Source organism: Heterodontus francisci, chromosome 2 (assembly GCF_036365525.1).
Source record: "Heterodontus francisci isolate sHetFra1 chromosome 2, sHetFra1.hap1, whole genome shotgun sequence".
NCBI lineage: Eukaryota > Metazoa > Chordata > Chondrichthyes > Heterodontiformes > Heterodontidae > Heterodontus > Heterodontus francisci.
The window spans coordinates 221,926,091-221,952,662 of NC_090372.1; the positions used below are offsets into that span (position 1 = coordinate 221,926,091).

The following is a 26,572-nucleotide window of genomic DNA, read 5'->3' on the forward strand; positions in this document are numbered from 1 at the left end:
CCATTATAAATTGTCACTAGTATAGGTAGGTGGTAGGGAAATATAGGGACAGGTGGGGATGTTTGGTAGGAATATGGGATTAGTGTAGGATTAGTATAAATGGGTGGTTGATGTTCGGCACAGACTCGGTGGGCCGAAGGGCCTGTTTCAGTGCTGTATCTCTAAACTAATCTAATCTAATCTCAATGGTTAACGATTAGCAAGAAGGGGTTAATTGATTCACTCAGTACTTTGTGTCACTATAATGGGAAGTTAGCAGTGTAAATATAACATCATTCAAACTGCTGGTTGAGATAAGACAGTTAGGATGAGGCCATTCTACAGTTTACGAACTCCTGGGTAAGTTCTGATTGAACATTGATCATAGAATCATGTAGAATATACAGCTCAGAAACAGGCCATTTGGCCCAACTAGTCTGTACTGGTGTTAATAGTCCTCAGGAGTCTCCGTCCATTCCACCTACCTCATCTCAGCCTTTCAGCATATCTTTCTATCCCCTTTTCTCTCATGTACTCATCTAGTTTCCTTTTGAAAACATCCGCGCCTTAGCCACTTCCTGTAGTAGCAAGTTCCACATTCTAACCACTGAGTAAAGAAATTTCTCCTTATTTCCCGATTTAGATTTATTAGTAACGGCACTTGTATTTATGGCCTGAATTTTGGATTCTCTTACAAATAAAAACAATCTCTCCATATCTACCCTGTTCAGCCCATTCATGATTTTAAAGACCCTATCAGGTCTCCAAGTCTCTTTTTTTTTCTAAAGGCAAAAGCCCCAACCTGTTCAATCTTTCCCAGTAGCAGTAATCTCTCAGTTCTGGTAACATCCTTGAAATCATTTTGCCCTTTCTCCATTGCTTCTATGTCATTTTTATTGTAGGGAGACTAGAACTGTGCACGGTATTCTAACTGTAGCCTGACTAGGGTCCTATACAAGTTTAACATAACTTCACTATGAATCACGAACATACGAATCAGGAGCAGGAGGCCATTCGGCCCCTCGAGCCTACTCCACCATTCAATAAGATCAAGGCGGATCGGTTTGTGTCTCGAATTCCACACTCCCATCTACCCCCGATAACCTTTGATCCCTTGCCTAACAAGAATCTATCTACCTCCACCTTAAAAATATTCAATGACCCCACCTCCACCACCTTCTGAGACAGTGTTCCAAAGTCACACAACCCTGAGAAAATGTCTCCTTATCTGTCCTGAAAGGGTGACCCCTAATTTTCAAACAGTGCCCCCTAGCTCTGGACTCACCCACAGGAGGAAACATCCTTTCCACATTCACCTTGTCAAGACTGCTCAGGATCTTACATACTTCAAATCAAGCCCCCCCGCCCCCCCCTCCTCCTCACTCTTTTAAACTCCAGTGAAAACAAGCCCAGTCTGTCCAACCTTCCCTCATAAGACAACCCGCTCATTCCAGGTATCAATTAGTAAACCTCCTCTGAACTGCCTCCAATGCATTCACATCCTTCCTTAAATAAGGAGACCAAAACTACACACAGTATTAGAGATGTGGTCTCACCAATGCCCTGTATAACTGAAGCATAACATAAAAACATCGAAAATAGGAGCAGGAGTAGGCCATTCGGCCCTTCGGGCCTGCTCCGCCATTCAAAAAAGATCATGGCTGATCGTCTAATTCAGTACCCTGTTCCTGCTTTCTCCCCATATCCCTTGATCCCTTTGACATTAAGAAATATATCTTTCTCCTTCTTGAATACATTTAATGATTTGGCCTCCACTGCCTTCTGCGGTAGAAAATTCCACTGGTTCACCACCCTCTGAGTGAAGAAATTTCTCCTCATCTCGGTTCTAAATGGCAGACCCCGTATTCTGAGACTGTGACCCCTGGTTCTGGACTCCCCAGTCATCGGGAACATCCTTCCTGCATCTAGCCTGTCTCATCCTGTTAGAATTTTATAGGTTTCGATGAGATCCCCTCTCATTCTTCTAAACATCCTTACTTTTATTTTCAATTCCTCTCATAGTCTAAGGATACGGGGTAAACCTTTCAGGACTGAGTTGAGGAGAAATCTCTTCACCCAGAGAGTGGTGAGCCTGTGGAATTCGCTATCACAGAAAGCAGTTAAGGCCAAAACATTGTATGTTTTCAAGAAGGAATTGGATATAGCTCTTGGGTTGAAAGGGATCAAAGGATATGGGGCAAAGCTGGAACAGGTTACTGAGTTGGATGATCAGCCATGATCATAATGAATGGCGGAGCAGGCTCGAAGGGCCGAATGGCCTACTCCTGCTCCAATTTTCTATGTTTCTATGTAATAAAGGATAGCATTCCATTAGCCGATTCCACTCACAACTTAGGAATTCTAAATCCCTACGTATAAATCCCAATGCTTTGTTAACATTTTTAATTGCTTTAACCGACATGACCTTTATCCTGAGATCCCTTTGCTCTTCTACCCCAGTAAATTATTAACACTGGGCTAACTTGACCCGTCTAAATGGTATCAAAGTTTAAAATAACTCGAGGCATATGCATTCACTCGTGGAGGCCTCTCAAAGTGAATTTGGATTTGCCATTTGGGAAGAGCGGAGCTGAGCTCTGGAACGTGTCCGGATGAAAGCCTTGAGAGGGTCGGTGAGCTCACAGCAGAACCTCAGGAGCTCCTTTCAAGCCCAGGTCTAGAAATGGCAAAGAGTTCCATCATGGAGCTTCTGCTCCTGAAAGGGGCACTGATAAGGAATGAACTTGAGCAGGTCAGTGACATCTGATTTACTCGGCATTGATGGATGGCTGTGAAAGTCCCGATCTCACTCCACGAGACTGACTGCTGGGTGAGCAACTGAAATGTTCAAGACATTGGTAGATCTTTGTTGGTTGACAGCATTTAGGGATGTAGAGGAAAGGCGGGTAAATGGAGTTACGATATCGATCAGCCATGATCTGATGGAATGGCAAAGCAGACTGGAAGGGCTGAATGGCCTCCTCTTGGTTCGAAGTTATAACCTCCAGCCCTGTACAACACCAGAACTGAGAGGCTATAACTATCAGGAAAGATTGAACAAGTTGGGTCTCTGTTCTCCAGAAACGAGAAGAGTGAGGGGTAACCTGATCGAGATCTTTAAGATTCTGAAAGGGTTTGATAGGGTAGATGTAGAGAAGATAATTCCACTCTCCTCTCCCTTGTCTAGGGGGCCATCAATAAACAAAAATCACTAATAAATCCCATCGGGAATTCAGGAGAAACCTCTTTCCCCAGAGAGTGGTGAGAATCACTACCACAGCAAGTGGTTGAGCTGAATCGTATCAATACATTTAAGGGGAAGCTGGATAAATACATGAGGGAGAAAGGAATCGGATATGTTGATGGGGTGAGATGAGGAAGGGTGGGAGGAGGCTCTCTTGCAGCATAAACACCAGTATGGATCTGTTGGGCCGAATGGCCTGTTTCAGTGCTGTAAGGACTTTGTAATTCTATGTTATGGTGCTCTTAGCCCCGTTACACTGATCACATGCTTCTGACAGTGGGCTCTGATCACCCACCACCAACACCCCCCTCCATGACCACACTGCCAGCATTGATGGCATCAGAAGCCAGGTTTTAGTGAGTGACTGATCTTCCTTCGATGTGCACTGATGATGTATGTGTGAGGGGCAGTGGTACAGGTGACGGGAAACTGTCAGGGAGCCAGTGTCCTGGCACCACGTACCATTAACACCTTGTAAAGGACACATTTGCTATGGGGGAAGAGCAGTGGGGAGTGGGAATAGTTGTGCGCGTATACACCCAGGTCCCTCTGCTCTTGCAACCCCTTTAGAACTGTATCCTTTAATTCATATTGCCACTCCTAAAGTGGGATAAATACTGAGGGGTCTCGGCTGTGTCTCTGAGGCCCAGGGGTCACATCTATATGTTACACCCAGCTAGAGCTGCAGAGATGATTGGTTTTTCTTTTCTCAGAGTGCAGTGGATTGTGGGACACACTACTCTGGTGAAGATTGATGAACAATGAAAAGTGGAAAAGAGCTGGGAGGATATCACCTCTTCAGAGAGGTTGGTGCTGGAACTGGGTCAACAGCACCCCTCGGGCTGGTTCAGCTTGTGACAAGGGAGAGGAGAGTGAAAGGCCATTGCCAGTTTCGGTAAGGCAGGGTGGGAATGAGAATAATGCACTGTCAGAGGGTCAGTACTGAGGGAGTGCAGCACTGTCAGAGGGTCAGTACTGAGGGAGTGCTGTACTGTCAGAGGGTCAGTACTGAGGGAGTGCTGCACTGTCAGAGGGTCAGTACTGAGGGAGTGCTGTACTGTCAGAGGGTCAGTACTGAGGGAGTGCTGTGCTGTCAGAGGGTCAGTACTGAGGGAGTGCAGCACTGTCAGAGGGTCAGTGCTGAGGGAGTGCTGCACTGTCGGAGAGTCAGTACTGATAGAGTGCTGCACTGTCAGAGGGTCAGTACTGAGGGATTGCTGCACTGTTGGAGGGTCAGTACTGAGGGATTGCTGCACTGTCAGAGGGTCAGTACTGAGGGAGCGCTGCACTGTCGGAGGGTCAGTACTGAGAGATTGCTGCACTGTCGGAGGGTCAGTACTGAGGGAGTGCTGCACTGTCGGAGGGTCAGTACTGAGGGAGTGCTGCACTGTCAGAGGGTCAGTACTGAGGGAGTGCTGTACTGTCAGAGGGTCAGTACTGAGGGAGTGCTGTGCTGTCAGAGGGTCAGTACTGAGGGAGTGCAGCACTGTCAGAGGGTCAGTGCTGAGGGAGTGCTGCACTGTCGGAGAGTCAGTACTGATAGAGTGCTGCACTGTCAGAGGGTCAGTACTGAGGGATTGCTGCACTGTTGGAGGGTCAGTACTGAGGGATTGCTGCACTGTCAGAGGGTCAGTACTGAGGGAGCGCTGCACTGTCGGAGGGTCAGTACTGAGAGATTGCTGCACTGTCGGAGGGTCAGTACTGAGGGATTGCTGCACTGTCGGAGGGTCAGTACTGAGGGAGTGCTGCACTGTCGGAGGATCAATACTGAGGCAGTGCTGCACTGTCAGAGGTTCAGTACTGAGGGAGCGCTGCACTGTCGGAGGGTCAGTACTGAGGGATTGCTGCACTGTCGGAGGGTCAGTACTGAGGGAGTGCTGCACTGTCGGAGGGTCAGTACTGAGGGAGTGCTGCACTGTCGGAGGGTCAGTACTGAGGGAGTGCTGCACTGTCGGAGGGTCAGTACTGAGGGAGCGCTGCACTGTCGGAGGGTCAGTACTGAGGGATTGCTGCACTGTCGGAGGGTCAGTACTGAGGGAGTGCTGCACTGTCGGAGGGTCAGTACTGAGAGATTGCTGCACTGTCGGAGGGTCAGTACTGAGGGAGTGCTGCACTGTCGGAGGGTCAGTACTGAGGGTGTGCTGCACTGTCAGAGGGTCAGTACTGAGGGAACGCTGCACTGTCAGAGGGTCAGTACTGAGGGATTGCTGCACTGTCGGAGGGTCAGTACTGAGGGAGTGCTGTGCTGTCAGAGGGTCAGTACTGAGGGATTGCTGCACTGTCAGAGGGTCAGTACTGAGGGAGCGCTGCACTGTCGGAGGATCAATACTGAGGCAGTGCTGCACTGTCAGAGGGTCAGTACTGAGGGAGCGCTGCACTGTCGGAGGGTCAGTACTGAGGGATTGCTGCACTGTCGGAGGGTCAGTACTGAGGGAGTGCTGCACTGTCGGAGGGTCAGTACTGAGGGAGTGCTGCACTGTCGGAGGGTCAGTACTGAGGGAGCGCTGCACTGTCGGAGGGTCAGTACTGAGGGATTGCTGCACTGTCGGAGGGTCAGTACTGAGGGAGTGCTGCACTGTCGGAGGGTCAGTACTGAGGGATTGCTGCACTGTCGGAGGGTCAGTACTGAGGGAGTGCTGCACTGTCGGAGGGTCAGTACTGAGGGTGTGCTGCACTGTCAGAGGGTCAGTACTGAGGGATTGCTGCACTGTCGGAGGGTCAGTACTGAGGGAGTGCTGTGCTGTCAGAGGGTCAGTACTGAGGGAGTGCTGCACTGTCAGAGGGTCAGTACCGAGGGATTGCTGCACTGTCGGAGAGTCAGTACTGAGGGAGTGCTGTGCTGTCAGAGGGTCAGTACTGAGGGATTGCTGCACTGTCAGAGGGTCAGTACTGAGGGATTGCTGCACTGTCGGAGGATCAATACTGAGGCAGTGCTGCACTGTCAGAGGGTCAGTACTGAGGGATTGCTGCACTGTCGGAGGGTCAGTACTGAGGGAGTGCTGCACTGTCAGAGGGTCAGTACTGAGGGATTGCTGCACTGTCGGAGGGTCAGTACCTTCAGGTGAAAAGTTAAACTCAGGCCCTGTTTGAAGAAGAGCAGGGGAGTTCACCCTGGTGTCCTGGTGAATATTTATCCCTCAACCAACATCATAAAAACAGGTTATCAAGTCATTATCATATTGTTGTCTGTGGGATCTTGCTGTGTTTCCTTCATTACAACAGTGACTACACTTCAAAAATACGTCATTGTCTGTAAAATGCTTTGTGACTTCCGAAGGTGGTGAAAGGGGCTATAGAAATGCACATCTTTCTTTCTTTCTAAAACATCCTGGGCTCTGCAGCACTTTGTTTCTTTATTCAGTGAGGCAGACATCCTGCTGTTCAGCTGCTGACACTTCACATGGGCAGCTTATAAATAGCAAGTGAGAGTGGACATTGGGAGGGCAGGACTGTGATTGAGATAATTGATGCCTGCTGCTGTGGCGGATACTCGTGTTTCTGATCTCGGCCATATTGCATTGGAGCTCTGACTAATTCACTTCATTACTGTTTACAGACTCAGTTTGGAATCCAGCCTTTCTAGACAGTGGCATCACCAGCCTGCAACAGGCGTGGGCAGCAGTTGGTTTCATTAGCAGGCATATCTCAATGATGGGGGACAGAGTTTGTGTTTGGCCACGTTTGTCATTTTCACAAAGAGTCAGAAGTGAAGATTTGAGGGGCACAGCTAATTCCCAGACTGAAAGGGGTTGAGACATGTCCAACTCGAACATTACCACTTCATTCCTGGCTGCTGGACAGTGGAGTGGAGATGATGGCTGATTTATAATAACATCTGCTCTTCACTCTTCACCCAATGAGTTGGTGAGGATGAGTCTGAGGAGTTGGGAAAGAACATAGAACATAGACCATGGAACAGTACAGCACAGTACAGGCCCTTCGGCCCACAATGTTGTGCCGACCCTTTAACCTACTCTAAGATCAAACTACCTACATACCCTTCATTCTACTATCATCCATGTACCTATCCAAGAGTCGCTTAAATGTCCCTAATGTATTTGCTTCTACTACCACCGCTGGCAGTGCATTCCACGCACCCACCACTCTCTGTGTAAAGAACCTACCTCTGACATCTCCCCGAAACCTTCCTCCAATCACCTTAAAATTATGCCTCCTGGTGATAGCCCTTTACACCCTGGGAAAATGTCTCTGGCTATCCACTCTATCTATGCCTCTCATCATCTTGTACCCCTCTATCAAGTCACCTCTCATCCTTCTTCGCTCCAATGAGAAAAGCCCTAGCTCCCTCAACCTTTCTTCATAAGACATGCCCTCCAGTCCAGGCAGCATCCTGGTAAATCTCCTCTGCACCCTCTCTAAAGCTTCCACATCCTTCCTATAATGAGGCGACCAGAACTGAACACAATATTCCAAGTGTGGTCGAACCAGGGCCTTATAGAGCTGCAGCATAACCTCGCGGCTCTTAAACTCAATACCCCTGTTAATGAAAGCCAACACACCATACGCCTTCTTAACAACCCTATCAACTTGGGTGGCAACTTTGAGGGATCTATGGACATGGACCCCAAGATCCCTCTGTTCCTCCACACTACCAAGAATCCTGTCTTTAAACCTGTATTCTGCATTCAAATTCGACCTTCCAAAATGAATCACTTCACACTTTTCCAGGTTGAACTCCATCTGCCACTTCTCAGCCCAGCTCTGTATCCTGTCAATGTCCCGTTGCAACCTACAACAGCCCTCCACACTATCCACAACTCCATCAACTTTTGTGTCATCGGCAAACTTGCTAACCCAGCCTTCCACTTCCTCATCCAAGTCATTTATAAAAATCACAAAGAGCAGAGGTCCCAGAACAGATCCTTGTGGAACACCACTGGTCACCGAGCTCCATGCTGAATACTTTCCATCTACTACCACCCTCTGTCTTCTATGGGCCAGCCAATTCTGTATCCAGACAGCCAACTTTCCCTGTATCCCATGCCTCCTTACTTTCTGAATGAGCCTACCATGGGGAACCTTATCAAACGCCTTGCTAAAATCCATATACACCACATCCACTGCTCTTCCTTCATCAATGTGTTTTGTCACATCTTCAAAGAATTCAATAAGGCTTGTGAGGGATGACCTGCCCCTCACAAAGCCATGCTGACTGTCTCTAATCAAACCATGCTTTTCCAAATAATCATAAATCCTGTCTCTCAGAATCCTCTCCAATAATTTGCCCACTACCGACGTAAGACTGACTGGTCTGTAATTCCCAGGGTTATCCCTATTTCCTTTCTTGAACAAGGGAATAACATTTGCCACCCTCCAATCATCCGGTACTACTCCAGTGGACAGTGAAGACGCAAAGATCATCGCCAAAGGCGCAGCAATCTCTTCCCTCGCTTCCCGTATAAACCTTGGGTATATCCTGTCTGGCCCCGGGGACTTATCTGTCCTCATGTCATTCAAAATTTCCAGCACATCCTCCCTCTTAACCTCAACCTGTTCGAACATATCAGCCTGTTCCACGCTGTCCTCACAAACGGCCAGGTCCCTCTCACTAGTGAATACTGAAGCAAAGTATTCATTTAGGACCTCCTACTCCAGGCACAAGTTCCCTCCACAATCCCTGATCGGCCCTACCCTCACTCTGGCCATCCTCTTGTTCCTCACATAAGTGTAGAACGCCTTGGAATTTTCCTTAATCCTACCTGCCAAGACTTTTTCATGTCCCCTTCTAGCTCTCCTAAGTCCATTCTTCAGTTCCTTCCTGGCTACCTTGTAACCCTCCAGAGCCCTGTCTGATCCTTGCTTCCTCAACCTTAAGTAAGCTTCCTTCTTCCTCTTGATTAGCTGTTCCACATCTCTTGTAATCCAAGGTTCTTTCACCCTACCATCCCTTCCCTGCCTCATCGGGACAAACCTATCCAGCAGTCGCAGCAAGTGCTCCCTAAACAACCTCCACATTTCTGTCGTGCATTTCCCTGAGAACATCTGTTCCCAATTTATGCTCCCCAGTTCCTGCCTAATAGCATTGTAATTTCCCCTCCCCCAATTAAATATTTTCCCATCCAGTCTGCTCCTATCCCTCTCCATGACTATAGTAAAGGGCAGGGAGTTGTGATCACTATCACCGAAATGCTCTCCCACCGAGAGATCTGCCACCTGGCCTGGTTCGTTGCCAATCACCAAATCCAACATAGCATCCCCTCTAGTCGGCCTATCTACGCATTGAGTCAGGAAACCTTCCTGGACACACCTGACAAAAACTGCTCCATCCAAACTATTTGCACTAAGGAGGTTCCAATCAATATTAGGGAAGTTGAAGTCACCCATGACAACAACCCTGTTACTTCTGCACCTTTCCAAAATCTGCCTCCCAATCTGTTCCTCCGTGTCTCTGCTGCTATTGGGGGGTCTATAGAAAACTCCCAATAAAGTGACTGCTCTTTTCCTGTTTCTGACTTCCACCCATACTGACTCAGTAGACAAACCCTCCTCGACGACCTCCCTTTCTGCAGCTTGGTTGAATAATGGGCATCTCAAAGAGATGCCTGGCTGCTGGAGGCTAGAATAAGTTAGTGAATTGGCAACATTTGGTTTGGTCAACAAATGTATTCATCAATTTTGCTGCAGCTACTAATTGGTGAAGATGTGGAGGAACCAGGTTTCAGAGAGTTAGTAAGCAGGGTGGGAGTGAGGTACAAAGTGTCTCACACAAGGTCTATCATAACTTGCAGCTGGGAACCCATAGTGTCAGATGGAGACTGGGTCAGTGGTAGCTTCAACGATATCACGATTTCAAAATTCTCATCTTTGTTTTGTTAGGACCACTCAGAACAAAGCCTCTGATCAAAATATATGATTTTGATCATGGTGGGAGCAATGCACTGTCAATTCAGTCCCGTCACTCCACAGGTCGCATTATATATCTTTAAGCTTTCCAAATCGAAGAAAGCAGCAGCTGAATTGAAACTATCTAATAACCCCTGAATGAGACGAATCAAACTAGGTATCTTTATATATCAACAAATTAACTGTTTATTAAAAAAACTAAAATTTTAAACACAACTAAGATAAACCAATATCTAAAGACCTAAAAGTTTCTTTTTAAAGAAAAACTAATACCCGGATTCGCATACAAACACTCAAACTAACAGTCATTTGTTTTTTAATGAACTGCCTGAAAAAACTGATAAAACAATCAAGTCTTTGCAGATTATACTTCCAATGAACAGTCTTCAGATTCAACAGTGAAAGTTCACTTGCAGTCTTCCAAGCTCCGACAAATCTGAAGATCATTCCAAAGATAGGAATTCAGCAGTTCAGTTCAGCAGTTGAAGTATTAAACTCTTTTTTCCAGCGATGAACTGTCAGAGGGTCAGTACTGAGGGAGTGCTGCACTGTCAGAGGGTCAGTACTGAGGGAGGGCTGCACTGTCAGAGGGTCAGTAATGAGGGAGTGCTGCACTGTCAGAGGGTCAGTACCGACGGTGTGCTGCACTGTCGGAGGGTCAGTACTCAGGGAGTGCTGCACTGTCAGAGGGTCAGTACTGAGGGAGTGCTGCACTGTCGGAGGGTCAGTACTGAGGGAGTGCTGCACAGTCAGAGGGTCAGTACTGAGGGAGTGCTGTACTGTCAGAGGGTCAGTACTGAGGGAGTGCTGCACTGTCAGAGGGTCAGTACTGAGGGAGTGCTGCACTGTCAGAGGGTCAGTACTGAGGGAGTGCAGCACTGTTGGAGGGTCAGTACTGAGGGAGCGCTGCACTGTCAGAGGGTCAGTACTGAGGGAGTGCAGCACTGTTGGAGGGTCAGTACTGAGGCACGCTGCACTGTCAGAGGTTCAGTACTGAGGGAGTGCAGCACTGTTGGAGGGTCAGTACTGAGGGAGTGCTGCACTGTCGGAGAGTCAGTACTGAGGGAGTGCTGCATTGTTGGAGAGTCAGTACTGCGGGAGTGCTGCACTGTTGGAGAGTCAGTACTGAGGGAGTGCTGCACTGTCAGTGGGTCAGTACTGAGAGAGTGCTGCGCTGTCGGAGGGTCAGTACTGAGGGAGTGCTGCACTGTCAGAGGGTCAGTTTTGAGGGAGTGCTGCACTGTCGGAGGGTCAGTACTGAGGGAGTGCTGCACTGTCAGAGAGTCAGTACTGAGGGAGTGCTGCACTGTCAGAGAGTCAGTACTGAGGGAGCGCTGCACTGTCAGAGGGTCAGTACTGAGGGAGTGCTGCACTGTCGGAGGGTCAGTACTGAGGGAGTGCTGCACTGTCAGAGGGTCAGTTTTGAGGGAGTGCTGCACTGTCAGAGGGTCAGTACTGAGGGAGTGCTGCACTGTCGGAGGGTCAGTACTGAGGGAGTGCTGTACTGTCGGAGGGTCAGTACTGAGGGAGTGCTGCACTGTCGGAGGGTCAGTACTGAGGGAGTGCTGCACTGTCGGAGGGTCAGTACTGAGGGAGTGCTGCACTGTCGGAGGGTCAGTACTGAGGGAGTGCTGCACTGTCGGAGGGTCAGTACTGAGGGAGTGCTGCACTGTCGGAGGGTCAGTACTGAGGGAGTGCTGCACTGTCGGAGGGTCAGTACTGAGGGAGTGCTGCACTGTCAGAGGGTCAGCACTGAGGGAGTGCTGCACTGTCGGAGGGTCAGTACTGAGGGAGTGCTGCACTGTCGGAGAGTCAGTACTGAGGGAGTGCTGCACTGTCGGAGAGTCAGTACTGAGGGAGTGCTGCATTGTTGGAGAGTCAGTACTGCGGGAGTGCTGCACTGTTGGAGAGTCAGTACTGAGGGAGTGCTGCACTGTCAGTGGGTCAGTACTGAGAGAGTGCTGCGCTGTCGGAGGGTCAGTACTGAGGGAGTGCTGCACTGTCAGAGGGTCAGTTTTGAGGGAGTGCTGCATTGTCGGAGGGTCAGTACTGAGGGAGTGCTGCACTGTCAGAGAGTCAGTACTGAGGGAGTGCTGCACTGTCAGAGAGTCAGTACTGAGGGAGCGCTGCACTGTCAGAGGGTCAGTACTGAGGGAGTGCTGCACTGTCGGAGGGTCAGTACTGAGGGAGTGCTGCACTGTCAGAGGGTCAGTTTTGAGGGAGTGCTGCACTGTCAGAGGGTCAGTACTGAGGGAGTGCTGCACTGTCGGAGGGTCAGTACTGAGGGAGTGCTGTACTGTCGGAGGGTCAGTACTGAGGGAGTGCTGCACTGTCGGAGGGTCAGTACTGAGGGAGTGCTGCACTGTCGGAGGGTCAGTACTGAGGGAGTGCTGCACTGTCGGAGGGTCAGTACTGAGGGAGTGCTGCACTGTCGGAGGGTCAGTACTGAGGGAGTGCTGCACTGTCGGAGGGTCAGCACTGAGGGAGTGCTGCACTGTCGGAGGGTCAGTACTGAGGGAGTGCTGCACTGTCGGAGGGTCAGTACTGAGGGAGTGCTGCACTGTCAGAGAGTCAGTACTGAGGGAGTGCTGCACTGTCAGAGGGTCAGCACTGAGGGAGTGCTGCACTGTCGGAGGGTCAGTACTGAGGGAGTGCTGCACTGTCGGAGGGTCAGTACTGAGGGAGTGCTGCACTGTCAGAGAGTCAGTACTGAGGGAGTGCTGCACTGTCAGAGAGTCAGTACTGAGGGAGTGCTGCACTGTCGGAGGGTCAGTACTGAGGGAGTGCTGCACTGTCAGAGAGTCAGTACTGAGGGAGTGCTGCACTGTCAGAGAGTCAGTACTGAGGGAGTGCTGCACTGTCGGAGGGTCAGTACTGAGGGAGTGCTGCACTGTCGGAGGGTCAGTACTGAGGGAGTGCTGCACTGTCGGAGGGTCAGTACTGAGGGAGTGCTGCACTGTCGGAGGGTCAGTACTGAGGGAGTGCTGCACTGTCGGAGGGTCAGTACTGAGGGAGTGCTGCACTGTCGGAGGGTCAGTACTGAGGGAGTGCTGCACTGTCAGAGGGTCAGCACTGAGGGAGTGCTGCACTGTCGGAGGGTCAGTACTGAGGGAGTGCTGCACTGTCGGAGAGTCAGTACTGAGGGAGTGCTGCACTGTCGGAGAGTCAGTACTGAGGGAGTGCTGCATTGTTGGAGAGTCAGTACTGCGGGAGTGCTGCACTGTTGGAGAGTCAGTACTGAGGGAGTGCTGCACTGTCAGTGGGTCAGTACTGAGAGAGTGCTGCGCTGTCGGAGGGTCAGTACTGAGGGAGTGCTGCACTGTCAGAGGGTCAGTTTTGAGGGAGTGCTGCACTGTCGGAGGGTCAGTACTGAGGGAGTGCTGCACTGTCAGAGAGTCAGTACTGAGGGAGTGCTGCACTGTCAGAGAGTCAGTACTGAGGGAGCGCTGCACTGTCAGAGGGTCAGTACTGAGGGAGTGCTGCACTGTCGGAGGGTCAGTACTGAGGGAGTGCTGCACTGTCAGAGGGTCAGTTTTGAGGGAGTGCTGCACTGTCAGAGGGTCAGTACTGAGGGAGTGCTGCACTGTCGGAGGGTCAGTACTGAGGGAGTGCTGTACTGTCGGAGGGTCAGTACTGAGGGAGTGCTGCACTGTCGGAGGGTCAGTACTGAGGGAGTGCTGCACTGTCGGAGGGTCAGTACTGAGGGAGTGCTGCACTGTCGGAGGGTCAGTACTGAGGGAGTGCTGCACTGTCGGAGGGTCAGTACTGAGGGAGTGCTGCACTGTCAGAGGGTCAGCACTGAGGGAGTGCTGCACTGTCGGAGGGTCAGTACTGAGGGAGTGCTGCACTGTCGGAGGGTCAGTACTGAGGGAGTGCTGCACTGTCAGAGAGTCAGTACTGAGGGAGTGCTGCACTGTCAGAGGGTCAGCACTGAGGGAGTGCTGCACTGTCGGAGGGTCAGTACTGAGGGAGTGCTGCACTGTCGGAGGGTCAGTACTGAGGGAGTGCTGCACTGTCAGAGAGTCAGTACTGAGGGAGTGCTGCACTGTCAGAGAGTCAGTACTGAGGGAGTGCTGCACTGTCGGAGGGTCAGTACTGAGGGAGTGCTGCACTGTCAGAGGGTCAGTACTGAGGGAGTGCTGCACTGTCAGAGAGTCAGTACTGAGGGAGTGCTGCACTGTCAGAGAGTGAATTTGAAATGTGAGTTTGGTATATTTTTGTTCATCAAAGCTGTTAAGGGAAGGGGGTAAAGGCAGGGATATAGGGTTTGGTTGCAGATCAACCATGACGTCACTGAATGGTGGAACAGGCCCGATGGGCTGAATGGCCTCTTCCTGTTTGTATAATCCTCCGATCGTGGTCTTTTATTCATCCGGTAATGCTGATGGACTGGATTTTCCCCGCCCTGTGGGGATGGGCTGGTGAGAGAAGGTGGGATGTGGGGGACCAGTTGTCTTCCTGCCAGCGGGTCATCTTGCCAGCCATGGTGATGGTGGCGGGTGGTCCACCCACCCTGAGGCCAATTGTACTACTAAAGTTGCCGAGTAAGGGTCTATTCCCGCTGCTGCTGGCGGTTTACCAGTGGCCGTCGTGTCCTCCGCTATAGGCGGAGTCTGCCAGGTGAATGCTACTGTCCTCTCAGCAGCCTCAGCTGCGGAACGGGGTGGGGGGTGGGGGGGTGGGGGGAGGTGAGGGTTGGCGGCCCATCTATTCGGGCACTCTTTGGCCTAGGGAGGGGCACTGCTGGCGGCATGTTCAACCCTGCAGAAATGGCCTTCACCAACACCCATCTCCCAGACCCCTCTCCCCTGGTTGGCGAGTGCATCCTCTTCTTCCAGTCCCAGTAATGGTCAGTGCTCCCGGTGGTGGTGTCGGGAGAGCTGCAGTACCAGCCCCCGGATGGGCCGGCAGCTCCTGGCGACCGTCTTGAATAGCCATGGCAGCCCCGATGGTAACCAATCAGCTGGCTGACCCTGTAAAATGCGGCTCAGGGCCCCGGAGTTGGCTGAGGTGGGGACCGGCTTTCCGACCTGTCACCGGGACGTCTGCTGTGGGAACAAAATCCCATCCAATGTTTCCAGAATGTTCCAAAACTCTTTGCAGCTTGATGGTGCACTGAGTTTTAGTCAGTGTTGCCACATAAGGGAATAAGTTGGTTCTTTACTGGCAGTTCAGCATTTCGAAAGCTGCCTCTGGTATTGCCTGTGATGCAGGAATAGCCCATTGCTGCTCTGCTCAGGGATTTTACTCACTTCCCCACTGAAGGTCACTTGATCTGAACAGAGTACAAAGTATTACAATTCCTGCCATTGCAATTAGTAACTGAGTTACCAGAAAATTAAAAATTAAAACCAAATGACACCAAGGGTTGTGCTGACTACACACATGAAATGAACAGCAACAATCGGAATGAATTCTTGTGCTGTTGGCTTGATATTAACTGTGTAACTACCAGGTTTCTAGATGAGTGTAGAGGGAGCTTTACTCTGTATCTAACCCCTGTTTTTTTTAAGGTGGCCTTTATTCCACAGGCCCCCTTTATATACATTTTAAAATAACTTTATTAAAAACAGATATGTAAACCAAAAACTCAAATTAAAATTCTCGGCGTCGACAATGCACTCCAGTCCCTGCGGTGCCCACCGGTCGTGGAAGGCCTCAAGTGCACCAGCGGACACCGCATGCTCCTTCTCCAGGGACACCCGGGTGCGAACGTAACCTCGGAAGAGGGCCAGGCAATCGGGGAGGACGGACCCCCCGACGGCCCACAGCCTGGACCTATGAATTGCCACCTTGGCCAGGCCCAGGAGCAGACCGACGAGGAGATCCTCCTCCCGGCTCACGCCCCTCCGCGCGGATGCCCAAAGATCAGGAGCTTGGGACTGAAGTGCAGCCAGAATTTGAGGAGCAGCCCCTTCAGATACTCAAATAGGAGCTGCAACCTCGCACACTCCGTATAAACGTGGAACACGGACTCGTCCAGGCCGCAGAAAGTACAGGCGGCCTGGGAGTCCGTGAACCTACTTAAAAGCCTATTGCACGGGACTGCTCTGTGCAGCACCCTCCGTCCCAGGTCCCCGATGTAAAGGGGGAAGACTCCCGCGAAGAGAGACCTCCATCGGGGTTTCCCCTCGCCGCCAGATGGCAACGCGGACCGCCAGGGCATGTCCGGCCGATGACGAGGGCGAGGAAGTGGAGAGTGTGCAGGAGCAGCCCGTACAGGAAACCCCTCCGCGCCGATTGGAATGGCACGGAGGGCATTTCCGAGAGGCGGCTCGGGTTGTGCGGGACCGGCTCCCGAGGAGGGTTTCGGGGCCTGGGTCCGATGAGCAGTTCCGGCCGAGCGGGGGTCAGCTCGGCCGGGATCGCTCCGCACTTCCGAGCCCCCTCGCCAACCGCAGTGAGGGGCGTCCCGGGGGTTTCGGCTACTCCTCCGCCCGCCGGACCGTCCCCGGAGTCGGCCGCCCGGACAGCCGAGGCGCCCTCCTCCGCCGGCGGGGGAGCGCCCTGACTGGAGGCGACCATGTTCCAGACTCGGAAAAGATCCCGGTAAAAGACAGGCAACTCCCTCAGAGAGGCGCGGCTAACGGACTCCACCGGGAGCTGCGTGTCGTCTTGAAGGCAGTGACACTGGCGGAAAAAATACGTCGCCAGCGCACACCATCTGGGAGGACGCTCGACGTACAGGTATCTCTGCAGGGTCCGAAGGCGGAGAGTCGCAGCCTGGGTGCGGACGCACACCAGCGACTGACCGCCCTCCTCGATCGGGAGACTCAGGACCGCGGCAGAGACCCAGTGTTTCCTCTTGCCCCAGAAGAAATCGATGAGTTTCTTCTGGATCTTGGTGGCAAATACAGGGGGCGGAGCCAAAGTGACCAACCGGTACCACAGCATGGAGGCCACCAGTTGGTTTATGACCAACGCTCGGCCCCTGTAGGAAAGCACTCGGAGCAGTCCTGTGCGAGATCTGTGATTGCGAGGAGCACGTCGTCGGCGTAAGCCGAGAGGACGACCCGCATGGCCGGCTCGTGCAGAGCCAATCCCGTCAACCTCCTGCGAAGCAGGCACAGGAAGGGCTCCACGCAGATGGTATACAATTGGCCGGACATGGGGCACCCCTGACGCACTCCTCTCCCAAATCGAAGGGGCGCCGTCAAGGACCCGTTAACTTTGACTAGACACTCTGCGGCGGCGTATAAAAGTCGGACCCGGGCCACGAAATGCGGCCCGAGTCCGAAAGTGCGCAGAGTCCCGAAAAGGTAATCGTGATCCACCCTGTCGAACGCCTTCTCCTGATCGAGGGAGAGAAAGGCGACCGACTGACCAGTCCTCTGGGAAAGATGGATCAGGTCCCGGACCAGGTGGATGTTGTCCTGGATGGACCGGCCCGGGACCGTGTAGGACTGGTCGGGGTGGATCATGTGGGCCAGCACGGAGCCCAGGCGGGTAGACATAGCCCGGGCAAAGATCTTATAATCCGTGCTGAGGAGGGAGACCGGACGCCAGTTTTTAAGCAGGCGGAGATCGCCCCTCCTTGGCAGCAGGACGATGACCGCCCTGCGCCACGAGAGGGGCATCTCCCCGGTCGCCAGGCTTTCCCCCAGGACCCACGCGTAATCGTCCCCCAGGACGTCCCAGAACGCCCTGAGGAACTCCACGGTCAACCCATCCAGCCCTGGGGATTTGCCCCTCGAGAGCTGGTGGAGGGCGCCAGTCAGCTCCGCCAACGTGAGCGGAGCCTCCAATCCTTCGGCGCCCTCCGGGCTGACCTGCGGCAGGTCCTCCCACAAAACTCTGCGCGCATCCTCGCTGGACGGATCCGGAGAGAACAACGCACTGTAATACGTCCGGACCAGGAGGCCCATTCCCTCCGGATCCGTGATGGAGGATCCGTCGTCGGCCAGCAGCTCGACGAGCTGCTTACGGACCCCCCGCCATTTTTCCAGCGAGTAGAAGAAGGGAGAGGCGCGGTCCAAATCTTCCAGGATCTGGATCCGCGACCTCACGTACGCGCCTCGGGACCCGATGAGCTGCAGGTTCCTCAGCGCGCCCTTCTTCTCTTTGTACGCCTGCCACAGGGCCGGGTCCGCGACGGCATGACCGAGGCGGGATTCCAAGTCGAGCACCTCCCTCTCAAGGCGCCCGATCTCGGCTTCCCGCCTCTTGGTCGACCCCTTCGCGTACTCCTGACAGAAGACGCGGATGTGAGTCTTGCCCACATCCCACCATAGCCTCAAGGAGGGGAAGCCCCCCTGCTTCCTTCTCCAGTCGGCCCAGAATCGACAGAACGAGTCCCGAAATCACACGTCCTCCAGCAGCCGGTTGTTAAAGTGCCAGTAGCGGACCCCGCCCGCGTGCGGAGCGGACTGAACTCCGCCCACACCAGGCGGTGGTCCGAGCACGGCACCAGCCGCAAGGAGGCCGCCGAAACGCGGGAGACGTACGCCTGCGAAATGTAGAGGCGGTCGATTCGCGACCCCCCTCCTCCAGACCTCCACGTGAAGGCGCTGGAGTCGGGATGGAGATTCCGCCAGACGTCCACCAAGTTAAGGGAGCTGATCAGTCCCCTCAACTTCTCCACCGACGCTTGGCCGCGCTGGGGACCGGAGCGATCCCCCACCTCGAGGGTGCAGTTAAAATCCCCCCCGAGGATGATGCACTCGCCGCTATCGATGGAGCTCAAGAGAGCGGACACTTCTTCAAAGAAGCGCGCTTGCAACGCGTCGGGCCTGGGCGCGTACACGTTCACAAAGTGGAGCGGCACGCTACCCAGGCGAACGGCGAGGTGGAGCAAGCGGCCCGGCACTAGCTCCTTGACCCCCAAGATCTCCGGCTGAAAAGTCGGGGCCAACAAGATAGCCACCCCACTAGAAATAGGGGTGAGGTGACTCATGTAGACCCCACCCTGCCACTCCAGGAGCCAGGTGGCTTCGTCTCCCGGAACGGTGTGGGTTTCCTGCAGAAAGCTCACCGCGTATCTCCCTTCCCTAAGGACTGAGAGATTGTGAAATCTGCGGTGAGCCCCTCTGCTGCCGTTGATGTTGAGGCTGGCTATGGTTATCTTCATGTCAAAGGTACTTAAAACCCGTCACCAACACCTCACTGTGAGGAGGGAGTGGAAGTGCACCTGGCCCTCCACTCCCCCAGCAACCCATTGAGGAACACATTAAAACGGCGCCTCTCAACCAGTTTCACGTCCGCGCGCTTGCCCGCTATCTTAAGGGCGGCACGGACGGACTGGATGATCAGCGCCAGATTCGACCAACGGTCGAGGGCCAGCTGAACTTTATTGCGGCAACCTCTGCAAGCCGCGAGGAAATCCCGGAGTTCCGCCGTGGGGATGAGAGGAGATTCGGTGGGAGGCACAAGGGACTCCACCACCTCACTGGCGATGGAATCAAGATCATCCTCCGTGCCCCGCACCGAATCCCCATCCTCCTCCGGGTCGTCACCGCCAGCGGCCGACACATCCACCACACACTGTGGGGCGGACGTCCCGGCCGCGCCAGCTGGTCCCGCCTCCGTCACGATCCCACCCCCAGGATCGATGGCGGAGGAGTCCTCTCTGGGTTCTATTGTGAAACTGGAGCCTGTAGGCACCAGCGGTTCAGGACCCCCCTCCACCTCCATCCCCAGGCCAATGACTGGTCCAGGGGAGACAGAAGTTCCGGACTCCGGGAAACCAGCCGGAGCCGAGACTGGAGGCGGCGAGAGGAGGCCATCTCCCGCTCCGCCAGCACCCACAGGCCCAGCAGATGGGGCAGCATTCTCAGTTATAACTGGGTCGGGTGTCTCCTGGTTGGTGGTGGACTCCGGCTGGGAGGCCCGACCCTCTGGGGCCTCGCCCTCCCCTTCATTCAGGGCACCCGACCCAGTAGCAGTGGCGGAATGGGCGGTTTCCCCAGGCTCCCCCACCACAAGCAGGGCCCCACTTACTCCTTCAGGAGGGGCCTCACGTACCGGGGCCATCCCCTCCCCTCCATCCTGAGGAATAGGGAGCACCTGCCCGGACTTTGCAGCCTTGGTGGTGGCAGTAGGGGGAACCTGAGGACCAGAAACAGGAGGCAACTCCCCTCCAACAGATGGGCCCTGCACCTCAGGGCCCTGTGTTATTTCTGTGGAGGGGTGCCTTCTCCTCTTTTTCGCACTTGGGCGCGGAGACTCAGAGACCTCCATGTCATCAGAGGCCTCCGCCTCCGCACCCTTTTTTCCCTTTTTAGTCACCCTGGGCCTGAGCCCAGCCCTGGGACAGGTGGATTCCATGGGAATGGGCTTTGGGCTGAGCTCAGGCTCGGGTTGAGTCAAAGTGTCCAGGGGACGCGCCTCACGATGTTTCTTTTTTCCCCGCGTCTTCCTTCCGCTCGGACGGACGCTCCCCTCCCCGCCAGAGGCTGTGAAAACCACAGCCTCCGGAACCGACTGAGCGGTGTCTGTTGGATGTGCGGGGGGAGTGGGAGGAGGTGCTGTGGAACCACTCTGGGCCACCGAGGTGGAGCTGGCGGCCGGGAGGTTGGGGCAGTTCTTACGAACATGCCCCACCCCCTTGCAGACGTGGCACCGCGCCCCGTCCGAGGTCCAAAAGACGCGGTAGGCCGTCCCCTGGAACTCCACATTAAATTGGCCCTCCGTGTCCTCCTCCCGCGCCAGCTGCATAAATAACTGGCGGCGGAAGGAGTAGACATGTTGGAGGCTGTGCTCCCGAAGACCAAGCCGGACTGGGGTGATCCCCGACCTCACCTCCCCCAGATGGTGCAGGTGGGGGAGGAGGAGCTCACTGGGAATGAAGGGTGGGACGTTGGACAACATTATCCGATGCGCAGTGGCCCCCAGAGGGTCCACTGGCAGGAAGGTCCCCCCCACAGTGAGCCCTTTACTCAGGGCCAGGGACACCGCCCGCTCGGTCTTCAAAAAGAACACAGCCTTCCCATACATCTTTGAGGCCGCAACAATGGCCGAGGGGCCGACAACCACGGCCATTGCCTTAACGCAGGCCTCAATAGACATGTTGGGGTGGGGATAGCTCTTCACCCCATGGCTGCATGTCAATAATTTAAAGGGTGACGGGGCCACGTGGGCAGCCACAGAAGCTGCAGCTGCGTAGGTAGTAGAGGGCCCCGCCACCGGTGATGAAGGGCTTGCCATGGGTCTAAGAGCTAAACCCACCCCAAATTGTGGACTTGCACACTAAATAACAGCGACTCACAGAAAAATTTGAAAAGACAAACAAACAAACAACAGGTTAGTGGAGAGGCTGAGGTAAGAGAGGAGAGGCAAAGGCAGGCTGGAAGGGATGACTTGCTTTCTGGAGGTGGTGCTCACAGTACACTTAAAACAAACAGTCTTTGAAGTTGGTCTTCCGGTCTTCTGGTTGGGGGAGTCGTCTTCACCTGGGTCAGCTGAAGCTGCCCAGGCACTATCTATCCCCTTCCGTCTGTTTAGCTGGGCAGCTTCAGCTGACCCAGGCTTGGCAATTGGGGTGGGGAGGGAGCTTCCCTGTGTGCTTGTGCAGCAGCACAGACTCCTGTTGAATTGGCAGCCCCACCCCTTGTTGTTCCAGCCACTTGTTCCTCCCCCAACAGTCCAAAGTAAATTACTGGTGTTCAGCACCCACCTCCAGACAAAGCCTTGTTTCCAACAAAAAATGTCCCTTTCTTCTCTTTAATGGAGACTGTTGTTGGAGTTTTCCTCTGCTTGTTGGTAGCTGCTCAGTGCAGTTCCTCTCTCCACCTCTGCAAACTCCAACTGCCACCAGCACTGTCAGCTGCACCTCGTTGAGGCTCTCAACACTCAGGCTTCCCAATCAGAGAACAGCCAACCCTGTTTTTTTTTTTCCTTTCTTCTCTTTAATGGCGATTGTTGTTGAAGTTTTCCTCTGCTTGTTGGTAGCTGCTCTCCCTTGCTCAGTGCAGCTCCTCTCTCCACCTCTGCAACCTCCAACTGTCACCAGCACTCTCAGCTGCACCTCGTTGAGGCTCTCAACACTCAGGCTCCCAAATCAGAGAGCAGCCAATCCCAGTGCTGTACCTGTCCTGGGAGTGTTTGATGTGGACAGTGTCGAGGGAGCTTTACTCTGTATCTAACCCCGTTTTTTTTTTCTTTTTTTTTCAAGTGTTAGTCCCCTCTTCTATCGTTATCGTCTTCTTTTGAAATATCACCATCATCTTTTGCGTCATCCCAACGCCACAGATGGTATTCATACTATTTCCTGGAAATCTTGTTCAGTTCCTAAACTGTCCTTGCAGAAAGCCAGTCCATTTAAGCTCACTCCATCAAACTGTATCTAACCCCGTGCTGTACCTGTCCTGGGAGTGTTTGATGGGGGACAGTGTAGAGGGAGCTTTACTCTGTATCTAACCCCGTGCTGCACCTGCCCTGGGAGTGTTTGATGGGGACAGGTCTGAATCTGGAGTCAGCTTTCTGAGACAATCTTTGATGACTCTGAAATAAAAACAAGAAATGCTGGAAATACTCAGCAGGTCTGGCAGCATCTGTGGAAAGAGTCACTGACCCGAAACGTTAACTCTGCTTCTCTCTCCACAGATGCTGCCAGACCTGCTGAGTATTTCCAGCATTTCTTGTTTTTATTTCAGATTTCCAGCATCTGCAGTATTTTGCTTTTATTTGATGACTCTGAGCTGTGTTTCACTCTGGTGGAAAGCTGGTGGCGAAAAGGCTTTTTTTCATGTTTTTATGAGTAATCCTTCCAGATGCTGGGTGGGAAAGGCATTTGTGGTCAGCGGAACTTGGGTTGGAGGAAGTGGCGATTGAGATGACTTCACCTCTGCCCCTCTCGGGAGTTAGATTAGATTAGATTAGAGATACAGCACTGAAACAGGCCCTTCGGCCCACCGAGTCTGTGCCGAACATCAACCACCCATTTATACTAATCCTACCCTAATCCCATATTCCTACCAAACATCCCCACCTGTCCCTATATTTCCCTACCACCTACCTATACTAGGGGCAATTTATAACGGCCAATTTACCTACCAACCTGCAAGTCTTTTGGCTTGTAGGAGGAAACCGGAGCACCCGGAGAAAACCCACGCAGACACAGGGAGAACTTGCAAACTCCACACAGGCAGTACCCGGAATTGAACCCGGGTCCCTGGAGCTGTGAGGCTGCAGTGCTAACCACTGCGCCACTGTGTGGGCTGCTGTCTGAGCTGGTAACTCATCAGGAGTCAGGAAGACTGAGAGTCCTATTGGCTGATGCTATCAGCTATAATCACACTCACTGAGCTCATTTCTCTTTTCAGAATGAGCTTCCTGCCACCCATCGAGAGTTTGAAAATTGCTCTGAAGATGATCACACAGTTTCAGCAGAGATTTACAGCTGATTTCTCCTGAGGGTCAGGAATGGAGACAGGAAAATAGGGCTCAGTGCTACAGTCCTAATTGTAACCTCTGCTCAAATAAAACATTAAACTAAAGCCAGACAGAAAGAACGTGTTTTGATATCGTGTATACTCATGTGCTCAGGACATTCCAAATCCAGTGAGTGAATGATTGTTGTGTTTTATGGAGACAATTGCAGCAAACCAATTTACACGAAGCTGTGTCCCAGCAAGAGGGAATGAGATGAATGACCAGTCGATGTGTCTTAGTGGTGATGAGGGGGAACATTAGCCCCGACACTAGGGAATTCCCTGCTCTATTTCTTAAACTGTGGGTTTATGTTTTTGAGAATGGAAGATGAGAACAGAGAGACAGTTAAAGACCGGAGTCGTTCTCTCCACCTAGTAACATAGCTGACAGCCTGAATGATAGGATTCCTGCCTCTGAGTGAGAAGGAGGAGTGTTTGAGCTCTACTCTAACCCATCCCAGATAGTGAAGACTAGGGTAAGGGTTAGGGTTAAAAATGCCAGCAGAGCTCAGATCTGGACAGAGTGACCACTGGCTCAAGGGTAGGATTTCCATCTCTGCGTGAGAAAGGTTTTGTTTGGGATTTGCTCCAGCCATTCCCAGGGAGTAGAGACTGGACCTGAAGCTGGGAATATTGGGGCAGGCAGCCAGTAGTGGGGAGGGGAGGGGTCCTGAGTCTGAGTGGTGTGCATGACCCCCCCCACTGTTGTTTGTTGCTCTGAATTATTGAAGGATAGTCGGCCTGGACTTGTAAAAGGCAGATCCTGCTTGACTAATCCAACTGAATGTTTTGATGAAGAAACAGAGAAGGCTGATGAAGGGAATGCAGTGGATGTTGTTTATATGGATTTGCCGAATGATAAGATACCACATAAAAGGCTGGTTAAGTAGGGCGAGGAGGGCCAGTGTTCAGTTGGATAAAAAAATTGGCTTAAGGACAGAAACAGCAAGTCATAGTAAACTGTTGTTTTTCAGACTGGAGGATGGTGCACAGTGGTGTTCCCCAAGGGTCAGTGTTGGGACCAATGCGTTTTTTGATATATATAAATGACTTGGATCTTGGAATACAGAGTAGAATTTCAAAATTTGCCGATGATACCAAACTTGGAGATGCGGCAAACAGCGAGGATGATATGAACCACCTGCAATAGGACATAGATAGGCTGGCAGAATGGGCAGAGAGGTGGAAGATGGAATTTAATACAGGGAAGTGTGAGCTGATGGGTTTTGGCAGAAGGGATAGGGTGAGGCAATATAGACTTAATGGCACAGTTCTAAAGAGTGTGTAGGAGCAGAGGGACCTGGGGGTGCATGTGCATCGATCTTTGAAGGTGGCAGGACATATTGAGAGAGTGTTTAGTAAAGCATATGGGATCTTGAGCTTCATTAATAGGGGCATCGAGTACAAAAGCAGGGAAGTTATGCTGAACATTTATAAAGCTCTGGTTAGGACCCAACTGGGTCCAGTTCTGGTCACCGCACTTTAGGAAGGATGTGAGGGCCCTTGAGAGGGTGTAGAGGAGATTTACCAGAATAGTTCCAGGGATGGGGGATTTTAATTACAAGTTAGGTTGGAAAAGCTGGTTTTGTACAAGATTATGACAGTGATAGATAAATTAGACAAGGAAAAACTGTTCCCATTAACTAATGGTACAAGGACTAGGGGACACAGATTGAAGGTTTTGGGCAAGAGATGCAGGGGGAATGTGAGGGAAGAAAGTTTTTTATGCAGCGAGTGTTAATGATCTGGAACTCACTGCCCACAAGGGTGGTGGAAGTGGAGACAATCAGCGATTTTGAAAGGAAATTGGAATGTCATTTGAAGCAAATAAACTTACGAAGCTACTGGGTTCGAGTGGGCAAGTGGGACTGACTGGATTGCTGTGCAGCGAGCTGGCATGGTCTCAATGGGATGAATGGCCTCTTTCTATATCCCGTATATGACTGTACGGCAACACAGTCCTTATTTCATCACAAAGACACAAGCTGGTAAGCTCTGTGTAGTCACTCACTGCCCTATCAGTCATCAGAGTTCATTATCCACTCCTTACTCATATGACAAACATATCCGCCTCACATTTAAGGATATTCAAATGAACATAAGTAATCAGAGCTGGAATAGGCCATTTGGCCCGTTGAGCTTGTTCTGCTATTCAATATGATCATGGCTGATCTTCTACATCAACTCCACCTTCCTGCATTATCCCCGTATTCCTTTGTATCCAAAACTCGATCAACGTCAGCCTCAAATGTATTCAATGATGGAGCATTCCACCACCGTCTGGGGTGGAGAATTCCAAAGGTTCACGACCCTGTGAGTGAAGAAATATCTCCCCATCACAGTGCTAAATATCCGACTCCTTATCCTGAGACTGTGACCCTGTGTATTAGATTCCCCAGCCAGATGAATTTGGCATCTAATTGATTACTGACTGTTTCACAAGTTTTGTAGTTTGTATTGTGTAATAGTTGTTTTGCCCAGGACAGGTCGTGAACTGAAGATATTATTGAAGTCTGGTATGTGTGTTTTCTGATATATCGGAACAATGTTATTTACTGGGTAGAGTCCAGAGTGATAACCAGCAGCTCCGGCCTTTCCCATAGTCTGAGCACAGACCAGAGGCAGCAAACCAGCAGAAATTCAGATCGTGGGGAATTGGCAAGAAGAAATGACCCAGTCAAAGTTAGTGACTGTCACCAGTCGGGTTTATAACTGGGAGGGTAGGAATGAGAAGGGATGCTGAAAGCTCTTACCCAAAGGATCTGGCGATGTGGAATAAGTAACCAGAGAAAGGTTTTTTATATATTCGTTCATAGGTTGTGGGCATTGCTGGCCAGGCCAGCATTTATTACCCATCACTAATTGCCCTTGAGAAGGTGGTGGTGAGCTGCCTTCTTGAACCGCTGCAGTCCATGTGGGGTAGGTACACCCACAGTGCTGTTAGGAAGGGAGTTCTAGGATTTTGACCCAGTGACAGTAAGGAACGGCGATATAGTTCCAAGTCAGGATGGTGCGTGACTTGGAGGGGAACTTGCAGGTGGTGATGTTCCCACACATCTGCTGCTCTTGTCCTTCTAGGTGGTAGAGGTCACAGGTTTGGAAGGTGCTGTTTAAGGAG

At 52.1% G+C, this 26,572-nt stretch overlaps 1 long non-coding RNA gene across 2 annotated transcripts; it reads left to right on the forward strand.

The window, feature by feature from the left end:
* Positions 1–2,498: 2,498 nt before the first annotated feature.
* LOC137351653 (uncharacterized) lies at positions 2,499–23,535 on the forward strand. Of its 2 annotated transcripts, none has more exons than XR_010969549.1 (3): positions 2,499–2,731; positions 3,937–4,118; positions 23,347–23,535. It is a non-coding gene; the product is annotated as an uncharacterized lncRNA (long non-coding RNA). The 2 variants fall into 2 exon arrangements; XR_010969551.1 differs by having other exon boundaries at positions 2,500–2,731; positions 3,937–4,029.
* Positions 23,536–26,572: the final 3,037 nt, after the last annotated feature.